Raw genomic sequence first — 20,176 nt, 5'->3', positions numbered from 1 at the left:
TCTCGTAGCTTGGTTTTACCGAATAAATCGCAAACGTTCGCTTTCAATCTTAGCAAAAATATTTACAACGTATTGATGATAAAACTGACGATATTGAAGAATATAATTGTCCTGATTATGTCTAATCATTAATCGATGCGCGTAGTAATTCATTGAACTAACTTTTTTACTTTATTCATTACCATTAATTCGATCACACTGTTTTATATTCCTTGTCAGAATATCAATGGGTATTGGAGTGTGTCGTACAAACGGTGTATATCTGAAATTCTACTCACTTTATTATATCGGTGTGTAATTTTAATAGATCTGTTGTCAACTGGATCAGCGACCATAATAATAGAAACTTCATCTACGGTTGGCGCATTGAATCTGCCAGCGTGCTCTCCTGATGGTGCTTTGTCAGCTTTGATGACAATTTGATAATTATCATTTTTCAATTGTGGTGATACTCTTTTGAACAGTTGAACCAGATGATTACGGTTCTCTAAAAATATTTCCAACAATACTACAATTGCTCTCTCTCTTCTGGCTTCTTCAATAAACTAATACTGTCAAAGAGTTGTCACACGTTCTTCACAACTGCCCATGAAGTAGATTTGGAGAAATTTTGGATCTTCATTTGGTATTGGCATCAATGATCCAATTTTATGGTACACTTGGCCTTGTATTCTAAATGTTGTTTCAAAATTACGACCATCAGATGAGAGATCGAAAATTGGTGCTCCAAATGATGTCATTTGAAAGCAAGAATTAAATTTTCGTGCCTTACGCAAAAATAATTTTGAATCGTTTGAAATGCCAGAAAGTAGTGATTTCATGGGTTCATGTGGAGTAGGAAGTAATGGCAATACAACTTTTGCGGATGCACAACACATGCCAGGTGTTTCATTGCTAAATTTTAACGCTCGTTCTTGTTCTTAATAAATAGTCTTGTAGATGATTATCATGCTGTTGCATCGATTCATGTGCACGAATATCTGCAATATGGATTATTCGAGCTGCATTTCTTTCTTCTCTTTGCTCAACTGATTCGTGTGAAGAAATGACCTTGTAGCTAAGTCATCATGGAAGTAGTTTCGTTGGCAAGATAAATATTTCAATACTTACGCAATTTGTCATAATATTGACAACCTGCATCCCATCCTAACTAAAAGATCTTTGGGAAAAATACAAGGGCTATATCAGTGACGATATTCTACATCGTTTACGCACTACGAATCGAAATCCGGATAATCAATTCAAAGTTCAAACGGAACGTGTATAATGAGGCTCTGATTTTGATTGGAGGCAGGGCCGGCCCAGCCAAACTTGCGCCCTGTACACGATTTGTATAAAGCGCTTCCCTTTTTTATATTTTCACACATAAATTAATACACAAGCATAAGCCTTTCCCATATTATCCAGGAGGTAGACTTTCAATGCGATTTTTTTTACTGAGCATGAACTTATACATGTCTTAAATCATCACTTCTATGCCGTCACTTACAGAAATTGACTTTCAAAACTATCATACGTGTAACTGTACAACTCCAACGGGATATATCGGCTGAAAATTTTGCAAACAATCAATGGATATTGGAAATGGTTGAATGGAAATTGATGAATCTACACAATGTGTCACCCTGCCAGCAAACTTCTGTAAGATCACAAAAAGCATACAAAGTTATATAAAAAAACAAAAAGCATCGACAAACTAATGCAAAAAGTTTTCTCAAGCATTGCACAAGACTACAAAAACCATCAGTGGCTCAGTACGGTTGCTAAATTTGCAGCCAAAAACATAGATGTCAATATCATCAACTTCACAATGCAGCATGGGATACCCAGTGAAACGACGGGGTTGTCTACTATCCAACTGAATTCTTAAATTCGATCGATTTGCCAATCGTGCCAACGCACTTTCTTACATTTAGAAATGAGGCAACAATTTTGACTGAAGACGTACTGTAGCCAAGTGTATCCCAATGATCCCGACAGATATGGTATTTAAATTCAAACGTTTACTGTTCCCGGAGCGACTCGCTTTAGCAATGACTATTACAAAGCACAAGGACAATCGTTGTAGGCTAACAAAGTAAATAAAATTGAAATTTTTTCATTTACAAAAAAGATTAAATAAAAATTAAGTCGTTAGCTAATTTAAAAAATACAAAAATAAATAAATTAAAAAGAAAATCTGTCGAAATATCGGAGTTTATCTTAAGTTTATAATTGACCTCATAATGTTTTGTACGTTGAACGCTATTATGGTTCAATCACAAACACGCTTTAGCTTCGGCTTCACCTGACGTTTACGAGTTCAGCCATAGGAATTAAATGCATGATATCACAATGAAGCTTTGACCTTACGATTCGTTTGACAGTCGTAAGAAAAAGAACGTTTGCTTTGTCTGACGGCTCAACAGCTTGCTTTTGGATGGATTCCCCTTGGTTGTTATATGCTGTATAAGCTTTGAGAAAAATAAAAGTTGCTAATGACACAGACGCCATTTTAGAAATATCATTCAAAGCAACCTCGGAGTAAGCCCATTGTAACGCAGATGAAGCCGAAGGCGAAGCCGAAACCGAAGCTGAAACGCGTTTGTGTTTCAGCCATTAAACAAATGAAAAACTCGAAAATTGGTTTTGATACTCGAAAAAGTGCCAACTTTACCTTTTATCAGCAGTAGTTCTACTGCGGATGTTATATATGGAAAATAAACATTAAACATTTTGGTATTCCAGTGAGAAATTGCCAACAAAACGATCCGCAGTAGCCAATTTTTGGATTTAAAAAATGGTACAATCGATCAGAATAATAATTAAAAAAAAAAACACACACAAATAGAAGAAAGTTTTGTTAAAATCAAATGTTAAAATTAACTTAGCAAAACAAACTAACTAAAACTAATAAAATGGAAATTTTTTAAGAAGAAATAGTAAGAAAACATCTGGAAATCGAGATTCTATAAAAAAAAGTTCATTTAACAATTACTTCAAGGAGGGGGTTTGTTCGTAGACCGCTACATTAACATGTGGTTTTGAAATGAGCTTGGTTCGCCTCTATTGGTCTGTTATGGTCTGTTTATTTGCATGTTTGGGAACAAAAATATGGTTTTAGTTAATCAAATTAAAAAAAAATGCATATGGAGTAGGTAGCATATTCTTATATGGTGCTGAACTATTCAGTTTTTCATTGTTTAACACGAATCAAACTATCTCACTTGCACTTCATGAGAAACAAACACAGAAAATGCTGTCAAACTTAATAATTTTTAAATCTTTTAAATCTTTATTAAATCTTCTTGTGCGGTTTAAATACCATGAAGATGTATTTAATATAATCTGAGATAAACCTTTGGTGGAAAAGTAGGAAAACTTATTTATTATCTATTGTTTTCTCTTGTAAAATAAGCTTAGTTAGTTCATTTTCACTAACAAAACTAAATACCAACAGTAATAGATTGTTTTTTTTTCCCCAATGGAAAACACGCATGATTCCAAAAGCACAACTACTCAACGAACATAGCCATCGAGATACAAATGCAATATCAATCGTACCAACATTTGAGAACGAAATCACATAAGATCTCTTCGAGACTCGTAGAAATGTCAAAAACACAACCCTAGTAAAATTCTACTCTAACTTTTATCGCTAGTATTCATACTATGGATATTGTTTTTGTTAATAGTGTAAAATATTACTATACTATGGATAGATTTTCCAACAAAACACGGGCACTCGAGGTTATTACTACCCTTAAAAGGTTTAAGTTAAGCACAGTGCAACCGAAAAAATAGAAGAATTAAAAAGGAAATACCGGTAAACATTGGTCCTACAGTTTTGAATATCCAAATCTTTTAAGTACGGGTAAAAAAAGAATCTCTTTACTTTACGGCTGATTCGACAAATTAAGTCTTTAAAACTATAGGAAAAACAACGGCAGCCATGAAATATTGCGACGGTTTTTAAACAATATCAAAGTTCATGTTATATTTCTATAACCTAGTATCATTTTTGAAATCCAAAACTATTTTCTTGCGATTTATTTTAATTTCAAGAAAAAATATTATGGTACACAATTTGTTTTTTTTTTCAATTTTTTTAAAACTTTGAATCTCCAATCCAAATCAGTTTTTAATTTAAGTTTCATTCTCAAGTCAATGGAAATCTACATTCATAAACATATTACCCTGTATTACTTTTTTTCTATAATCATGTTGTAGCCCTATTTACGTATTTATCTGTTCTCTTAATATCCAGCAATTTTGATTTATGTGATTTGTTCAAGTTTTCGGCCATTAAAGTCAAAACTGAAAGGACATTTTGGTCTCAAAAAATATTCTATATACCTACTTATGTATGTATGTGTATGCACAATACTTTTAAGATATAAACAGATACTGGTATAAATAAACGTTTTTATCGTTCGTCGTCAAGTTTGGGGCGCGACAAAAAGGACATTTTGACTTTTGCACAAAAAAAAAGTAAATAGTCCGAAAAACAAAACCAACGACCGACCGCGCGACCGAGCGACAGCGCGAATGACGCAACGGACGAACTAATGGCAACACAATGTGTTAGAAAAAGAATAAATAAATAAATACATTATGCGATTTCCCCCATCATTCTTCTTATTCCTATATTCTATACTTATACATAAATATGTTCAAAAAATGTGTGGGAGTTTTGGTGAGTTTTGTTTTCGGTTTAGTTTGGTTCTGTATAGGAAACATTTTAAACATGGGGTTGGACCATTTAAGTGCATTTGAAAAAGTAAAACCATTTAAAGGATAAGGACAACAACAACAACAAAAATAACTTTAACTTGACAAGGGATATTCTCCATGGGTGGACATTTCCCACACCGCATTATGTGTGCTTATAATCCTTATGGGATGAAATATTTGTGTGTGTTTATTGTTAAACGGTTTACGTCCGATTGAATGTGTTATTTTGTTGTTTAAATAAAAACAAAACAAAAATTAAGGAAGGGTGAGACAAGCATTTTGGTTAAAGGAATACTTTTATTTTAAATTCGTTCAAGCGGTAAGGGAAGAATATTTCAGGAAATAGGAAATCTAAAATTTCAAAGGTCCCAACGAATTTTATTAATATCGCTTCTTAAATCGAATGCCACGCTTTGGTCGCATTTTAATTGGATATTATATTACCAGAGAAGTAGGGGAATTGTATATAAGGACATATTAAAAACAAGTAATAAGAAATACGAGAAACAGTCATTTGGGGGTTATTGATGTTACTTAAAAGTGACAGATGAAGTAAGGCTATTTTAAGTTGGTAAGGTATTTAATGCAATTTTGTAGCCTATGGGGAACTTAATAGTGTTAGAGTAATATAAGTTTCCTTTGAAAGCGGTGTAAAATTTTTAATAAAACCAATTTAATTAGTATCAATGGCAATAAATGAAAATCATCTTGGAACGAGATATTGTTTGAAATCAAATGAAAAGCACAAACCTAAACTGATAGTGAAAATTTGATCAGAAAACCAGGATATAACTTTTTTTTTGACTTCCCATAGGATGTTATTGAAATCGGTCCGATTTGTCGAATTGAAAGCTTTGACATTTGTCTACGTTTCAATGTCCAATCTAAATCAAAGATTTTTTAAAGAGATGGCTGTGTGTGCGTGTGTACGTACATATGTATACGGAATACCATTTTGTCGTCGTCTATTTCCCAAAAACCAGTGACTTCTTGTTTTGTACCCAAAATATCTCAAGAACCAATAAAGCTATCAACTTCAAGTTGATAAATAACTTTTTTTTGAAGATGGTCACAAAACATCGCGTGATCCTGTTGAAATCAAATGTTGCCAATATCCTCCTTATCAATTTCTGTGAACACAAATTTGTTCAACACGGCCCGATAACCACTCCTTGATCACATCCTAAGAAAATTTGACCAATTATGCCTCAGGTTAGGTTGGAGTGGCTGTCCAGATGTCATTCCTCAAGGGTCCATTGTGATACCACTAATGAGGTTACTTATAGGAGAGTAATGAACTTAAACAAACCATTTCGTACTTTTAATAAAGTTACAGAGACGTTTTGTGTCGTTGCAAGTTCACTGGTGTTATCGAAGAAGGGATTACCGAGAAAGTTATTCCTTCTAATGGAGAGTGCTGGACATGTACATAGAAGGTGTTGGACTGTTTCCCCTTCCTCCTCGTCCATGCAGCTTCTAAAGAAGTCATTTGTGTAAACCCCTAGCCTCAGAGCATGTCTTCCTATGAGGCAGTGTCCCGTTATTACTCCAATTGTAGAGCTTATACTTTGTCTGCTCAGTGATATCAAGCCTTTTGACCGTTTTAAGTCAATACTTGGCCATATTTGCTTGGTTGCTAGGCAGGTGGTACTCCGTGACCATCTAGCATTTGTTGATTCTAGAGCATATTGCTTGAGAAGATATTTGCATGTAGCAAGTGGTGTTTCTATGTTATGTTTTTGTCTAACATTAGGCAGAAGTGTTCCGTTTTCGGCGGGCTCATTGGCTTTGCAATTTTCCGGAATGTATCTGTGGCCCGGCACCCAAATGAGGTGAATGTTAAACTGTTCTGTCATCTAATTCAGAGATGATCGACAATCGTGGACTGTTTAAGAGTTTGTGAAGACAGACAGGAGAGATTTAAGAGCGGCTTGGCTGTCTGAGAAGATTCGTATATCCTAACAAGATATAACGTTTTCTTTGACCCAGGATAGTGCTTCTTTAATCGCCATTACTTCTGCCTGGAATACACTACATTGATTGGGAAGTCTATAGGATAGACTGAGATTTCAGTTGTTCCAAAAAGATACCACTTTCAACTTCGTGATCGGTCTTTGAACCGTCTGTATAGAAGTGTAGCGCATCGTCTTCCAGGGGTCTCTCTTCTTCCCAGGAGGATCTTGAAGAGATGGACACATGGAAGCTTTTACCAAATACCATTTTTGGGGTGGTATAGTCTAAGCGATCTAGGATAGATCTGAAATTGTCTAGAATAGTAGTATGTCCAGTATTGTTACTGGTCCATTGAGAGGTGGCTCTAAGCCTCCGAGAGAACTTGGGGGTGCTTCCAGATTGTATTCGAGGGAATGTTCAATAGTACGTACCAGCGAGTGCAGTGCTGATTGTACTGATTTTTCCTTAGAGTAAGCATGTTGAGCTGTGGAAATGAGACATGGTTTTAAGTTATCTCTGATGTAAATTTCAATCAATCTTTCCAAGGTTTTAAGAAGGAAGTATGATAGGCTAATTGGTCGTAGATCTTTAGGGTTAACGTGTGAGGGTTTCCCTGCTTTAGGAATGAAGACTACTTTTGCCATTCTCCAGGATTTGGGAATATATATCAACCTTTCACAGATTGTAAGAATGATTTCCAATGGTGGAATGATCATGTCTGAGCGTTTTTGTAGTTCGGCCGGAATGATTCCGTCTGGTCCTGGAGATTTATATGGATCAAAGCTGCCTATGGCCCATTGCAGTTTTTCCCGCGTTATTAGATCAACTAAATCGCTTGTAGAAGCTTGAGACTCTGATGTTAAGTCATTGAGTATGTTAGAGCGGAGTGGGTGTCTAATAACAGATTAAGAGATTCTACATCTTCAATGTTGACGGCTTTAGATCCATAATTTTCCGTGGCTGTCTTATGACAGAACTCATGTATAAAGTATGATGACGGAAGGTTATTTTCTGATATTTCAAAACTAGACATTTGCAGTATACAAATAGACAAGCGTGGCTTCGTATGCTCCTCGAAAGCGTATAACATTATGTAATGGGAGCATTTTCTAATAGTTTAGTCTAACGCTATAACCACTCCGACTTCATTTGCTAGGGCTCATCGCATAGTCGGACCCTTTAAAGAAAACATTCGACAGGAATACGAAAAGTTATAACCGGAATTCTTGCTAAACTAACACAATTGTGGGGCCAGCCTGATATATAGAAAACATATTGATGTCTAGTACTTCAATTCTTTGTGTGTACCTATCCTTTAATATAAAATATGCATATTCATACATATTTTATTTATATTGTACACCTTCTACAAAAATTAAAGGCACCGCCTTTGCTTCGTTGCAACTACAATTATAACAATATTTAAAGAGTCACTAGAAACAAAAATAATACAAAAAAATTTGTCAGAAGTGGGATTCGAACCCACGCCCTCAGAGAGGACCAGAACGCTCAGGTACCTATGTAACTAGGCAAGATTGCTCTTGAGTCTGGCGCCTTAGACCGCTCGGCCATCCTGACATATAAAAATGAAAGTGACACTAGATGTTCGGATTAGCTGAACAAAGTGTAGCACATTCTAAAAAAAAAGTTTGAGTAAAAAAAATAACAAATAATAACAAAATATAAAAGTTCTCCATGGCTGTGTGTGTAGTTTTAGGAAGCCTTAATTTAGTTTTGCTTAGTGAAACAAGTTTTTTTCAAATCCTTCTTGATAAATAAAACACCTAAAAGTGTTGTAGCTCTAAGTTGTTTTGTAGGCCGAAAATTATTTTATGATGAGTATGTACGAAATTTAACTTAAAGTACTATATAGTTAGTTTAAACTTCTTCAAAACGAATAAGATAGAACTAAATGAAAGAAAAAGTAACGAATAACTTTGAATTTAACAATGATAAAATTTTCGACTATTGTTGGATTTCCTTAAACATACCTTTATTTCGCTCTTAATCATTTTTGTTTGTATAAATCAATCAGTATCTGAAAGATAAAAGTTTAAAAAAAATATAATGAGATTTAAATCGAACTGGATCGCATTTTATGTGTAACTCAAGTATGAAAACCATAATAGATTGATCTTTTTATAATTTTTTTTGATTTTTATGTTTGAAACTTCAAAAAACTCTTGTCAGAAGTGGGATTCGAACCCACGCCCTCAGAGAGGACCAGAACACTCAGTAACCCACTATTTTAGTTAGTAGGTAAGATTGCTCTTGAGTCTGGCGCCTTAGACCGCTCGGCCATCCTGACATATAAATATTTTATTATTGCAAAAAGTTAGCAAATTAATTGAGATTTAGGCTTTCAAATGTATAGTGTGCAAATTTGCGGATTTTTTTTAATTTTTAATCCTAGATACAAATACCTTGGTACAAATTAAAATCATTTGAATATGATTTCAATAAAGGATTAATTGTAACTGGTGAATCAAGCATTTATGGGAAAAAATCAACTCGCGCTTAGCTTTAAAAGAATCAAGTTATTCAGCCTTTTATTGAAGCGGCCTTGCCTGCGTGGACCAATACAATATTTCATAGATACATTTCAGGGGCTTAAGAGGAGCTTAAGAGGAGCCAACAGTAAAGCTTTCTATGGTTTAAACGATGAAACACGGCTTGATTACCCCCGCAATGTTTTGAATATGAATTTATAATTTTAACAGGCGGATCTTATCAAATAAGCTGTGAATGAGACATGATACGCGATAAAAGTATAAAACACTCTCCAGCCTCGTAATATTAGTATACATTAATTTTAAGGGCGAAAACCGCTCATTTTTGTGTCCTATTGTCTTTCACATAATTACACTTTAACTTCCCGATAACCGTTTTGAATTTATTTGAATCCAACCTATAATTACATAAAATCAATCACCCGTAGTGTAGCGTGTATAAAATGGATATTAACACTTCAGAATTTTTTCTAACTGTTGAATCAAGCATTTATGGGAACAAATCAACTCGCGTTTAACTAAAAAAAATTAAGTTATTCAGCCTTATTAAACATACCTTCGTCAAGTGAAGTCGTATTTTCTCTTCGCTCCTCAGTTGCCCATTGCCACCTTTTAGCCGACCCCAAAAAATCAATTACAAATCAAAAACTATCAAACAATCAATATACTCGCAGCGCGTGTGATAATTCTTACCCGACCTACTTTACTGCCCATCACCCTTTCCCATTACACCAGATTTTTTTTTTCTTCTTGTGTGCTAACAAGCATAGACAAAATTAAAAACAACTAAAAAAACTTTAACAAAAAATCATATTTTTTTTTTTTGCCTAATTATGTCGTGCGCCAACAAAATGTGCGTCATCGTTGACTCAAACGCGAAACTATTAAAGTGCAGTGGCCTTTGTGCGAAATACTTACACCCCTCTTGTTCTGGCTTGGCCAGAAAGGCGAGTGTATACCTAAAAGACTACCTACACAATTTTGCGTTTTATTGCGATGAATGCAATAAAATATCTGTGTCGGATATTATGATTGCAATTCAATGTCTAAAAGAATCCCTTTCTAACGAACATTCCGTTTGCCAAGATCAAATTTCTAATCTCTACAAGAAATTTGATCACGTCTGTAATAGTGTTGAGGACTCAAACATCCAATGTCAACAATCGTCTACGCAGTGCCTTTCCCCGATACGTTCTTTAGAAAAACTATACTGTGACGTCATAGGTGGGTTAAATTCTCTTCGTATAGATATTGACGAAAAGTTAAAGGTGCTAACTTGGTCGGCAAACGATCTAAAAAAAACTTGTCTGACCAGTTAAACATACTGAAATCGGATATTGATTGCTGTTTGCAAAGTTCGTCATCCCGGCTCTCCCCCTCCTCTAATCAAAAGAGTGAAGTTACAAACGTTAGACTCGTTAACGAATTTGAAAACATTAATTGTATGCTTTCTCGGGTTTCAACGGCACTCATATCTATTGCTTACGATATAAGCAATCAAGAACAGAAATATAAGTCTAAATGTTAAATCTCAAAAAATTGAATCGCTTATCTACGACATCATTAAACAACCCGGCATACTGTCGTGTGATATCGCGAACGTATCCATGCGGCGAACCTGGCTGCTGACTCTCTGCAACAAACCACCTCAGTGAATACCATTGCGGAGGACGAAATAATCAACAAATGTGGCCATTCCTGGAAGTTATCGGACTGGAATTTGAGACTAAGCAGGCTTGAATCTGCTAATAATACTTGGTTCGTGCTAAATAATTGTCCCGGATACGCTGATGCTACATGGATTTGCTCCTATTTTAAACGAGAATTCTGTGTCAATATCTGCGAATGTCTTCAATTGTCTGGAAGAAGATTCAAGTTCCTGATTCCCTCCAAATATAACTGGATGTTTCATCACCAAAAAGGATACTTACGAATTGGTCTTAAAACTTCTCATCCGGGTCTTGGTTTTTGCTCTCCGATGGTTAATGCTCCTGCTAAAACACCCGCTTATACAAATTTCATCCATTCTCACACCATTAACCCTACTTCTTTTTCATCAGTTTCCCAAGAAACTGAAAGTTTCCTTAACAAAATGATCCCTCCAAATGTTAAGTTAACTAAACATTTATCTGAGGCCAATACTAATGATCGATATGTTATGTCCCGTCTTAGAGACCACAAAATCTTCAATAACATTCGTCTTTACCTGGCTTTCCTGCACGACAAACCAGATTCTGTTTGCTTTGAAGGTAAAACAAATACAAACATTAAGGTTTTAATCTCCGAAGAAGGCCTCCCTACCAAACGTGATGCACTTATTGAAATATTCTTGAAATTTCATGATGGCCTTGAAATTTCTCCTCAAAAAGTGAGAGAAGACCTAACCTCTTTTGCGTCGTTCATCTCTTCAAAACGACTACCTCATATCCAAAAATCCCTTGCAGATATGAAGAAATACTATTGCTCCTAACCTAAAGACCACTAAACCTAAATGTCTTAGCCTTTACTATCAAAATGTAAGAGGGTTAAGGTCTAAAACTTCTGCCGTCTTTAATAACTCCCAAAACCTTCCTTATGACATCTTTGCATTTACCGAAACCAACCTCACACCTGATATCCTTAGTACTGAACTCTTCACTAACGACTATTCCATCTATCGAATGGATGTCGTTGAATGTGCGAGTAATACACACGGTCGTGGTGTGCTTTTAGCTATCGCTAGTAGTTTTGAAAGTTCATTACTCCGTATTCCCACTTCAATCGAATTCAGCTAATGTTACACTCCCTAAGTTTTGTCTTTTTGTCCTTTGTTGTTATATTCGACCAGCCCAACAAATTAAAGCATACCAACCCGCTCTTAATGCCATTGATTATCTGCTTGAACTAGTGCAACCTAATGATTTAATCATCGTTCTTGGAGACTTTAATCTTCCTCATCTCAATTGGTCCACCTCAGATGATCAGACATCCTTCTTTCCAACTAACATCTCTTCTGAATCTGAATCTCTGTTCATTGATTGTCTGTCTGATTGTGGTCTTTTTCCACTAAATGGAGTAGCAAACTTTATGGGGAGACACCTCGATCTCATATTCTCATCTGATTGCGATAACTGTGTTGTCTCCCCGAGCCCTCACCTTCTCCCAATTGAATTTGAAAACAACTTTTTTGAAATGGAAAATTACTGTTATAATTTTCGTAGGGCTGATTTCTCCAAACTTAACGATCTTCTTAGCTCAGCCGACTTTGAATTAAGATCACTCCACTTAACAGTTGAGTCCCTTACAAATTGGTTTTATTTGATTCTTTCGTACTGTATTGAAGAATCAGTTCCGTTCTCTCATAGAAAAGATTTCATTTCTGCTCCCCCTTGGTACAACAGAGAGCTCCGTAGCCTAAGAAATACCCGTAACAAGCTTTGGAAGATCTTTTTACAGTCCAAATCTGATACTGATCACAACAACTATCTTCTCGCCTATAATTCTTTCTCTGAATTAAGGGAAACCCTTTATAACCAATACCTTGACCAAATGGAAAATAACCTTCTTTCTGATGCAAGGAAATTTTTCAAGTTTATAAATGTCAAACGAAAATCTGATGGGTTTCCACCTTCAATGAGTTTATCCACCATAATCTCCTCTGATCCCACAACCATATCAAATCTATTTGCTAATTACTTTAGCAAATCGTATACTGAACATCTGCATGATCTTGATCCACACTGCTTTAGTTATTTAGATGTTTGCACTCAAACCTCCCTTTCATCGTTTACAATAACTAGAAGAAATTTTACTTTCCAAAATCGTAAGCCTCAAAGAAAACTTTAGCCCTGGTCCTGATGGCGTCCCATCAGTTGTTCCAAAAAAGATTTTTGCATTCTCTGTCAAAGCCTCTAACTGCACTCTTTTAACTCTCTCTTTCCCAAGGTGTGTTTCCTCATATATGGAAAGATTCATTCATATTTCCAATTCATAAACAAGGCAATAAAACTGAAATTAACAATTATAGACCTATTGCTAAACTTTCATACATTCCAAAACTTTTTGAAAGCTTAGTTTATGATTCCGTTTATTTCCATTGCAAGCCTTTATTCTCCCCTGCTCAACATGGTTTTCTTAAAGGTAGATCCACTACGACTAACTTAATTGAATTTATATCCAAAGTTTTGTCAGCCCTTGAGAATGTCAAAGAAGTTGATGTTGTATACACTGATTACAGCAAAGCCTTTGATAAAATATCCCATAACATAATTTATCTCAAACTAAGAGCTCTAGGCTTTCCATCTATATTTATAAACTGGATAAGCTCCTATCTTGCGAATAGAACTTATAGAGTCCTTTTCCGTAACTCAGTCTTCAGTCCTATACATGCAACTTCTGGAGTCCCACAAGATAGTCACCTTGGCACCCTTCTCTTCGTCTTATCTGTTAACGATGTCTGTTTTAAATTAAAAAACTCAGATATCCTAATGTTTGCAAACGATAAGAAAATTTTTAAGATTATCTCTACTCCATCTGATTCCTTACTTTTACAAAATGATCTTAATATCTTTTTTGTTTGGTGAATGCATAATTTCCTAGAGTTAAATGTAAACAAATGACATTTTCGAGCAAACAAATACCATCTCATAGAGTATACTTCTACCTTAATGACGCCGTCAACGTAGTCGATTCTATTAGAGATCTTGGTATTATTTGTGACAAACACCTGAATTTCCATTCCCAATTTGACCAAATAAAGCTAATAGATCTCTCGGTTTTATTAAGAGATGGCCAAAAGAATTTTCCAACCCCTATGTAACTAAAGCGCTTTACATTTATCTAGTCCGTCCTCATCTTGAATATGCATGCCAAGTATGGTCTCCCTTTTATGAAAACCATTCACTCAGAATTGAAAATGTTCAAAGACGTTTCGTTCGATTTGCCTTACGTGGCCTCCCCTGGGATGATACATCCAACTTGCCTCCTTATGCCGATCGACTAAAACTGATAGGTTTGCAGCCCTTATATATTAGACGCAAAAACGCTGATATATTATTTGCTCCCCAATTGTTAATGGGCAATATAGATTCCCCGGCACTCCTGAGTGATATTCATCTTAACACCAACCCTCGAAATCTGCGATCTGTTTCCTTTTTCTATATCCCTCATCACCGCAGTAATTACGGGCACTTTGAACCAATGTCCAGAATTCTTCGTCACTGCAACGCTGCTATGGTAGTTTTCGATTTCAACGTTTCCAAATCCCGTCTGAAAGATACCCTTTACTTTTTCCCTTTTTGAGTCCAAATTCCCCGTCCCTTGTAATTTTAAGTCAAAAAAGAGGCTGGGATGCGACCCACACTGATAACTTCCCATCCTGTCTGTCGATTTGTCTTGCTTAAAAGATTGTCTATATGTATTTTTACCAAATTTGCGCTCTATTTTTTGTAGATTTTATTTTTTATGAAAAAAACGGACTGTTGGATTTTTATATAAAAATTACTGAATACTGAAAACAATATTTTCTGTGAAATAAGATAAGTTTGATGCAAATATATTTAATTTTTGAAAAGCTATTTGAGCCGAAAGTAAATTTTTACCAAGTTTTAGTATTGTTTTTTTTTAGAATTTTATTTTTTGTAAAAAAACTGTCAATTCGAATTTTTTAAAAATTTTACCAAATGTTAAAAACAATATTTCTTATAAGATAAAATTAGTTTGAACCCAATATTTAAAATTTTTGAAGAGATATTTGAGTCGAAAATCAATGTTTACCAACTTTCATAAATTTTTTTCAGGTTTTTATTTTTTGTAAAAAAACTGTCAATTCGATTTTTCTCAAAATTTGTCCTAATGTTGAAAACAATATTTCTTTTAAGAAAAAATTAGTTAGAATCTATTACCTCAAAGTTTTTAAAAGATATTTGAGTCGAAAATCATTTTTTACCAACTTTTTTTCATTTTTTTTCGGTTTTTAATTTTTTGTACAAAAACTGTCTAATCGATTTTTTTCAAACTTTAACTGAATGTTGACAACAAGATGTTTTGAAATATAAAAGTAAATTAAAGCCAATATCTCAAAGTTTTGAAAAGATATTTGAGTCGAAAATCAATTTTTACCAACTTTTATACATTATTTTTTAGGTTTTTATTTTTTGTAATAAAAACTGTCAATTCAATTTTTGTCAAAATGTTATCAGATGTCAAAAACATTATTCTTCGTTGCACAAAATTGTTTTAGAGATGAAATCATATTTCAGTCGTAAAATTTTGGAGGTCACAAATTTTTTTTTTCAGTTTTATTGATTTATAAAAAAAACCGTTATATCGATTTTTTTCAAAAAATATATTTGTTTGGTATCACGTTACAATATATTTTATAAAATTTAATTCAAGTCTCTAGCATTTTTGGTTCGTAAGATATTTAAGGTTAACCAAAATTTTCACCTTTTTTTCAACCTGCTATAGTGAAAAATCCACCCACGCAATTTTCTTTAGAGCCCTTTCTGCATCTTTCTGCCTTATTATCTGTATAACAAAATTTATTTGAAGTTGATATCTCTTCTGGTTCTTGAGCTATGGACGACGAAAAAAACGTCGCGAACGTACGGACGTACAAACGTACGTACACACGCACGCACAGACATCTTTCTAAAAATCTTTTATTTCGACTCTAGGGACCTTGAAACGTCGAGAAATGTCAAAATTTTCAATTTGACAAATCGGACCCATTACAATAACTTCCTATGGGAAGTTAATAAAGTCAAAATTGTTAGTTCTTGTACATTAAAGAACTTTTATGTGGGCCTTAGGGCCCACATGAATTAATGTTGAAAACTGATAACAAGAACTGCAAAAAAATGTAAAGCAAGTGTTAAGTTAAGTTAAGTTATGATAGCTTGTATTAAGCTAAATAGGTAAATAAAAATAAAGCCTATTATTGAAGCGGCCTTGCCTGCGTGGTACAATACAATATTTCATAGATACATTTCAGGGGCATAATTACATAAGTAAGCATTCCACAATCAAATTAAACAAAGAGGAGCCAACAGTAAAGCTTTCTATGGTTTAAGCGATGAAACACGGCTTGATCACCCTCGCAATGTTTTCAATATGAATTTATAATTTTAAATTTTAACAGGCGGATCTTATCAAATAAGCTGTGAATGAGATATGATACGCGATAAAAGTATAGAACACTCTCCAATTACTGCTTTGAATTTATTTGAATCCAACCTATAATAACATAAAATCGATCACCCGTAGGGTAGAGTGTATAAAATGGATATTAAAAGAAATAGGCAACATGAACGACAGGTCACTTGTCTCCAAAGTTAAGAGAATACTCTCAAATTAGAAAAAAATATTTCTTGGATTTTAACATCTCTTATAAAAAAGCATAATTTTGTTTTGCCTACAAAACTTGAACTCATTCCATATTTAATGTTTTTAAAAGATAGTCTGTGCTTGAATTTCATTGCAATGACAAATTAAATTCGTACTCAAATTAAATTGACTTTTTTGCATGTAAAAATTTATGCGATGAAATTTTATCGTATATTCAATCTCTTATTTTGAAATTGCAATGCAGTTTTAATTTTTTAATTACCTACATATGGCGGTTAGTAAACATTTACCGACGGTAACTGAACACTTTTTCGCAAGTTTTCGCTAAAGTTATTCGGATTCCTCTTTAGAGACACCACGACAACATTTAATCCCATTTTATATTAAAAGTGTTACGTGGCGTATGAGTACTTTTATACCAGCGGCATTTAGGAACTTTGTATATATATTATTTGTAAAAAATCTTAAATTTGAGATTGTAATCATACATGAGAAAACGATGGTAGAGAAGTCCTTTCAATATTTATTTTTCTGCACAAGCTCTTACCTGTCTAAATAAAATTTGGCGATAAAACTGTCTTATTTTTATTGTCAAAAGAATACTATTTTTTCGAAATTCGATATCCCAAACCACGACAAGACGATTTCTTGTTCAATTCAGATTAAATATTGATTTGGTTTTCGATGTTATTCATTTTATATTTTAAAGTTTTATTTAAGTTGAAAGAACAAAAAATTTCTTGTCAGAAGTGGGATTCGAACCCACGCCCTCAGAGAGGACCAGAACGCTCAGTAACCCAATGCTTTTTTGATTTTTTGGGTAAGATTTCTCTTGAGTCTGGCGCCTTAGACCGCTCGGCCATCCTGACATGTATTTCACCGTTATATTTGTCTAGACTCTACAGATATACTTTATATGCCCTCATCAAGATCTAATTTATGAAAGAAGGACTTTAGACCATTGATGCTTTTTCTTACTTTGTAAGGTATTTTATTTGACTAAAGATTAAGTTTTGTGTATAAAGTCCTATCAAGATAAATATATCTTACTTAAACGCTTATTTAACAGTTCAATAAACTTTGCCATAGAAACAAAATCGTTTACTTAAAGCAGCAGACTTGATTTTCCTAAAACTTCCCAATTTTAGTGTAGTCAGCAATGAGTATTACTCTTGACTATTCACTTCAATAGTCTTGGCTCAATTATCAAAAAAAAGGAAGATCAGCTAAAAAGGTTAGTTCAAGTTAATCCGTTATATTAAGATGCTCAATTCGAAAAGGTTGGCATAAGCGTTAATTTTGGTGGAGAGATAGACATGAGCCTAAATCATATGTCATACATACCAGGCGAAGTTCAGTAATTCTAAAAATTGAAGGTATTATACAAAGTAAGGCCATTTTTGCATTGAATCAAATTTTTTTTTCTGATTTGCATACACCCCTTCAATATCTACCACCTGAAGGTTTATTGTTCCATAATGTTAAAGTTTCTGCATACCAAATCCTTGCAAATTTAATTCTTTTAAATCAGGTCCATATCGGACAAAAATATTCCCAAACACCCAGCTGTTGGCACTGCAAATTTTTTAAAAAGAGTTCTATTTTTAGAATTAGAATTAAATATGTATATGTTCATACATAAAGCATACTCCACCATGAGCTTTAGATTGTATCTGAGTGAGAGAATAATCAATCAAACTCAAACAACACTAAGTTTCTATTTTAAACTTTATCAAAAAGGCTCCGAAAATAATTTTTTGCAGATAAAAAGTAGAATTTTGTTCTGAATTTTTCGTGCGATTGTGAATGGTAGGTATATGCATTTATGTTCTGTTTAATTCAGCATTCAACACTGATAGAGTCTCAATTTTTGTAATTTAACTTAATCTGAACGTTTTTGGACTATCACAAAAACATCTTAAATTCCAGCCAGACATAATAAATTACCTAAAAGTACATAATATCAAGACAAACCCAATGGTTTTATTCTGACAGTCTCTAGATTTTCTAATAGAATAGAACTTTCCTTTATTCATAATATGCTCTTGACTTGATGTTGCGACAAATTGTGATGCTGGGGAATCTTTTTTCGTTTTGAAAGAAGAACAATGCGTGATTCTTTTTATATTTGTCACCCTCTTACATTAAAAACTTCCGCGGGGCTAATAAAATCTTATGATCACTATCAGTGATAATCTAAATAAATGCGTTCAACCCACAAAATAAAACAAAGTTTAACAAAAATATCTGGTATGATCCACCTAAAACTTGCACATACAGTAAATCCCAGTTAAATGATAAATAAGTACAAATTTGAATATAAAATTAAAGTGTAATCGACACAAAATTGATGACGAGAAATAGATCGACTCCGAGTTCCCACAATAGAGAAAAGTTAAAAAAACAGTCGGTGATTAGTATGTAATAAAAGACCCACACAAAACGAACAAAAAAGTCATCCCATTGAATATTTTGATAGTAAAATAGACTATCAAATAGTCACTTTTAAGCCCATAACCGTGATAGTCAATAGTACAATTTTCGGTTGTCAATACGAAAATGTTGTGCAACTTGATAGTCAATATGACAACATGATAACTTTGGTTGAAATAAATTGAAACAATGGTTCCCATGTTGACTAGCGTGGTAATCAATATGACAACTGCAGTAATCAATATGACTACTGCATTAGTCATATTGACTATTGACAGATGAGGTTGTCAATATTACAACTGCAGTAGTCAATATGACACTGTGGTAGTCAATGTGACAACTGCGGTAGTCAATACGAAAACTGCGTTAGTCAATATGGGCATCCGAAAATCGATGACTACCGATAGTCAATATAACCATTTTCGATAATCAATTTTTGTAATAAATTTGACAACCATATTGTAATATTGACAATGTTATTTCCACTACTTTGTTGTAATATGAACTATTAAAAATTGAAGACCGAGCATTGTTTTATTGACTGCTCGGAAGTAATTTTTGTTTAAATAAGGTTGTCATATCGACTATTTTGGTAGTCAATACGACAATTTTGCCAAATTTTGAGTTGGCTATCGACGATTGCTAATATGACAACCTTTTTTTCTGTGATAAATCTTCTTCAAGTGGCCATAAGAGATAACGTTAAGTTAACCATACATCATCCGCGTATATTAATGTCATTTAATTTTTAACACAAAGGAAGGTAATTTATAAACAGACAAAATAACAATGGAACAAGGTGACTACCTTGAGGTACACCAGAATTAAAAATAAAAGAATTAGAATGGTAATTTTTGAAAAGAACACTATTATGTCTATCAGTAATTTAAGCAATTAATTTGACATGCACTCCAATTTGATCTAATTTAATTATAAGCAATTTATGGCTAAGTTTGTCGAATACTTTGTAAAATCTGCAAATACACAGTCAACTTTTTGTTTTTTCTCGAAAGCATCAATAAAAGATAATGTAGATGTCAAAACAAAAGAGAAACATTTGGGGATAGATCATCCCAAATAAGGGATTAAAATTCTTTTGGGATACAGATAAGATTTGTGGGACTCTTTTGGTGGGTTGGTTTGAGAAACTCATACATATTTTTAAAATATTCGATAATGAGAGCATTTTAATGACTGGTCAAACAGAATAAGCTTTGAGTATCAACGATGTTTGATATTTT

At 33.8% G+C, this 20,176-nt stretch overlaps 3 non-coding genes across 3 annotated transcripts; all 3 read right to left on the bottom strand.

Annotated features, from left to right (window-relative positions):
• Positions 1 to 8,127: 8,127 nt before the first annotated feature.
• Positions 8,128 to 8,244, bottom strand: Trnal-caa (transfer RNA leucine (anticodon CAA)). Its single transcript has 2 exons — positions 8,207 to 8,244; positions 8,128 to 8,172 (listed from the first exon to the last, which is right to left on the bottom strand). It is a non-coding gene; the product is annotated as a tRNA-Leu (tRNA).
• Positions 8,245 to 8,850: 606 nt separating this feature from the next.
• Trnal-caa (transfer RNA leucine (anticodon CAA)) lies at positions 8,851 to 8,974 on the bottom strand. The gene is made up of 2 exons: positions 8,937 to 8,974; positions 8,851 to 8,895 (listed from the first exon to the last, which is right to left on the bottom strand). It is a non-coding gene; the product is annotated as a tRNA-Leu (tRNA).
• An 8,269-nt stretch (positions 8,975 to 17,243) lies between these two features.
• On the bottom strand, positions 17,244 to 17,371 carry Trnal-caa (transfer RNA leucine (anticodon CAA)). Its single transcript has 2 exons — positions 17,334 to 17,371; positions 17,244 to 17,288 (listed from the first exon to the last, which is right to left on the bottom strand). It is a non-coding gene; the product is annotated as a tRNA-Leu (tRNA).
• Between the last annotated feature and the right edge of the window lie 2,805 nt (positions 17,372 to 20,176).

The sequence above is a fragment of the Eupeodes corollae genome, chromosome 1, assembly GCF_945859685.1.
Source record: "Eupeodes corollae chromosome 1, idEupCoro1.1, whole genome shotgun sequence".
Taxonomy (NCBI): domain Eukaryota; kingdom Metazoa; phylum Arthropoda; class Insecta; order Diptera; family Syrphidae; genus Eupeodes; species Eupeodes corollae.
The sequence above is the reverse complement of the archived record's forward strand: the minus strand, read 5'-3'. Positions and strand labels throughout refer to the sequence as shown.